Below are 4,068 nucleotides of genomic sequence, written 5' to 3'. Positions count from 1 at the left end.
GGCACCTTAGAATCAGACTTCTGTACTGAATGACACTTATGTGAGTCAGGGGCTGGGAGACGTGATCCTCGAAGTGTGGTCCCCAGACTGGCTGTATCAGTGTCGGCATCCCGCAGGACCTGGTTGGAAATGCATGTTCTAAGGCCCTACTACAGACCTCTTAAATCTGAGACTGGGGCTGCGGGGAGCGCCATCTGTGCGCCACTATCCTTGGGGGTGGACCAGGAGGCGGCTCGAGGGTGCTCCCACTTTGGGGTCACGCGCGGCGCCGGGCGCTCCTGAGACCGCCGGGCTCCCAGGCTCGGTGGTCACGTGGGCTCAGGCACTACTCCCCTCTACCCTCCTCTCGGTCTTTAAAAGGAAGAAGGGGCTTATCGTTTAGTCGCTTGTGATCTTTTCAGTTTCTCCAGCTGCTGGCTTTTTGGACACCCACTCCCCCGCCCGGAGGCAGTTGCAAGCGCCGTGGCTGCGAGAAATAACTGCCTCTTGAAACTTGCAGGGCGGAGAGCAGGCGGCGAGCGCTGGGCCGGGGAGGGACCACCCGAGCTGCGACGGGCCCCGGGGCTGCGGGGCAGGGCTGGCGCCCGGAGCCTGGGCTGCAGGAGCTGCGCTCGCTTTCCTCAACAGGTGGCCGCGGGGCGCGCGCCGGGAGCCCCCTAATGCTGGAAAAGCACGTGTCCGCATTTTAGAGAAGGCAAGGCCCGTGTGTTTATCTGCAAGGTAAGCGCCCCTTCGCTCGAGATGTCATTTAATTGTCTCATTTTGTTTGAAATCCTGCGGTGAGAAACCAGTCATGTTGAGAACAATAAAAGACCAAAAAACGGTCACCAAAACCAACTGTCTTGAAAGCTACTGGAAAGATGGAAAATGTATGCTTTGATTAAATGTCTTCGTTCGAGACACCGGCAAGTTAACTTACTTAGTTTGTGCTGTGAGCTCTGGGTTGCTTGTGCTAATATGAATGTCTGAAAAACTTTTTTTTTCCTATGGTTTTCCTCGATGGATTTCCCCACTGTGGGTGAAATAACAGTGGAGTTGAACACACTTTCTGATTGAAATTTGAGGGCCTAGGAAGAAGTACACGTCTCAGGCAGATGATAGGGGTTTTAAAATGTATTAATTGGCATTCCTTAGCCATATCAGCAAGCTGCCTTCCTCCTTTCCTGGGCAGACCAAGCTAAGCTCTATCTGGTCTCCTTTATTTGCTGAAGAGGAGTCCAACAACTGCCTTCTAAATTCTTCTGGGAAGGATAATATTAAGTCAATTGAATGTCATATTTGTGAAAAAAACTTTGAGTGGACTTCTATTTAGGAAAATAAGGTTGATTTAATTTTACTTGCTGTTTAAAAAGCAGGATTGTGTTTGGGTGTGGTAGGCAACATTTTGAAGGAAAGAGTTTGCCTTATTTTGTTTTATTTCTAGTATTTACTTGGGCATTCCATTAGAAAGTTTTACTTTTGCTCTAAGTTTCGTGACTCAGTGTCTAGTGAGAGGAAAGATGTTTGTCATTTAAAGAGTGAACATGTGAAAGGAAAGACTTTTCTGAGAGTGTTGTAAAAAGCAAATGTAATGTGACTATGAAAAGAACATGATTAACATCTTTGACTCCTATTTTTTCTGAAGAAAATGTATTTTGACATGAGTTCTAGAAGGAAACTAAGGATCTGTTTATCAATAGGCATTAGAGTATACACCTTAGGATTGCATTTTACGTTCAAGCAATTTTTTAGATGAATTTCTGAAATGTTCTCATTTTAAAAGCCATCAGATACTTGTTAACACTGAAGTCTTGCTCAAGACATAGAAGTCGCTGAAATCAATTAACATGTTTAGGACACATTTCACAGTGTTCTGAGGGATGTGAATAAATCTAATCACAGTTTGCATTTCTCAGAATGTATTTATAATTCAGAAAAGGTAAAATTTAGTAGCAAATTCAACCCATAACCATATAATTAACATTTAATAGATATTGATATGCTCACTTTTAAGAATAAGACAATGAGATTTTCTTTAAGTGTGTATTGAACACATAATGATTCAAAATTCATCTTGTGATAAGTTTAGGTGATGTTTTGAGTCATTTTATAGAATATAAATGTGGATAAAATATAAAATACTGAAGGCTGAACTTGAAGTGTTTAATGGTAAGTTTTTGATAATACATCTAGAACCCTTGAGAATTGTATACTTGAACGTTAGATGTCATAATTCAGTGTCTAGCACATTGTTTTATATGTAATAGCACTTAAAAAAATTAGGCTACTGCAGTATAATTTACATACAGTAAAATTTAGCCTCTGTAAGTGTACCTCTATGAATTCTGACAGATGCACAGTCATGTAACCAGCACCACAGACAACACACAAGACAGTTCCATCACCCCAAAAGTCCCCTTTGTACCTCCACCTACCCCACTGCCCCTGAAAATGACTGATCAAAACTACATAATAAATATGTAGTTTTGCTCTTTAGTGTGTTTTTACTTAGACATATTTTCCTTCACTTTTTTTTTGAAAGAAAAACCTGTTTTTCCCTTTTTATAGGATGAGTCAGTTTGTGGTATTTTGAATTCTAGTACCTTGGGATAAATCAAGGCAAAGACAATGCTACTTGCAAATGGGAAACTAGAGACTTGGACTAAGTGTTAAATTCATATAGGGCTAATAGATTTAGTTCTTCGCAGATTTAGATTCTATTGTGGTTTAAACCTTTGGTTATGGCATATATCATTAGTTATCCTGAACTGAAATACAAGGCCATTAAAAGTTATTTATATCATATTAGTAGAATGCATCATTCTGGTATAATCTTTGAATTTTAAAACTTCTATATTAAAAAAAAAACTACTTTCATTATACCTGAGATTAAGAAAGCTACCTGAAATTGCATATTATCAAATAGTGAGAAGCAAAAGAGGGTTTGAAAATGACAAATTGAAGACATTTAAAATGCAGAGTGATTACAATTGCTGAAGGTAAAATATTTATCTTCATAGGGGCTTAGGTCTGTACCCAACTTATTTGTAGATGTCAGGATTTAAAAATTTCTCTGCTCATGTCTTAAAGTCTAGATTTTCCTGGTGGGTGGAGATGCAAAATCTTTTGTAAACTAATAGTTTTCACTGTTTAATACAGTATTCAATTCAGTATGCAGTTAGGAGCCTGTTATTGGTAGGTACTGCTAATATACATATATAAAATTGATGTCTTTTTCCTTTTTCCTTTGTTCTATGAAAAACAGCCTGTATTTTGAATATGTAACTTACCTTGCATACCCAGTTACAGTGGTAGTAACTAGGATATGCAGAGTGGCAAGTTTATGAGGAACCAGCAAACTGGATAGTTGGCCTTCCTAGCTGGAATTATGACAGGTCTTAAAAATGAAGGGCATTTAGTGGAGAATCTGTGTGGGTGTACTTGAGAGAGGACAGGAGAGTTAGGGTGACCTGGAAAGATAGATTGCTGGCCTTGTATGTTTCCTCAAAGCCAGACTGCAGCATTTTGTTAATAAATTGTTGTGTGTTCTACTGTCAAACCCAGGCCTGGAAGGGGAGTTGAGAGCATTCAACCTAACTTCTGGATTGGCTGTGCCATCTTGAATCTCTTCACTCAGAATTCTCTTTAACCCTGTCCCAAATGAATATTTGAATTTGGTCCAGTTCCTACAGAGCATGGTCTGTGGCTGTTGTTGGTATTAGGCAAGAGCAGAGACTTGCTGTTGAGAGAGAAGACACTCAAGAAGACTGATGAACTCTCTCCTACCCCCGCCTTCGAGGCTTGGTCCTCTTGCCCTATTCAAGCCCTCAAAACTCTATTTCCTATTCAACTAAATAAGCGCCAATTGGTTACTAGGAGAATTAGCTTTTCCTCATTTTGGAAGGAAGCAGGGTTTCCTGATGTACATGTTCTTAAGAATTACATGCAAATCAGTTGTTAATGATGAATTCTATGGTGATTTTGGAGTGTTTTATCTTCCTAATAATAAATTAATTGAGGGCCTTAATATTTTGTTTTGAAAGAATATATTTATTTATTTATTTATTTATTTATTTATTTATATTTTTT

The 4,068-nt window shown here is 39.6% G+C and overlaps 1 protein-coding gene across 2 annotated transcripts in view; it reads left to right on the top strand.

Annotated features, from left to right (window-relative positions):
• The first annotated feature begins 345 nt into the window (after window positions 1–345).
• ESR2 (estrogen receptor 2 (ER beta)) overlaps window positions 346–4,068 on the top strand; it is a 68,880-nt gene continuing 65,157 nt past the window's right edge. For both annotated transcript variants that reach the window (XM_011978294.1, XM_011978290.1), the window contains exon 1: window positions 346–720. The gene's annotated coding sequence lies outside the window, so the exon portion shown is untranslated. The remainder of the gene's footprint in view (window positions 721–4,068) is intronic.

Source organism: Mandrillus leucophaeus, unplaced genomic scaffold, assembly GCF_000951045.1.
Source record: "Mandrillus leucophaeus isolate KB7577 unplaced genomic scaffold, Mleu.le_1.0 Scaffold192, whole genome shotgun sequence".
Lineage (NCBI taxonomy): Eukaryota > Metazoa > Chordata > Mammalia > Primates > Cercopithecidae > Mandrillus > Mandrillus leucophaeus.
Note: the sequence above shows the minus strand (reverse complement) of the source record. Positions and strands in the feature narration are given on the sequence as shown.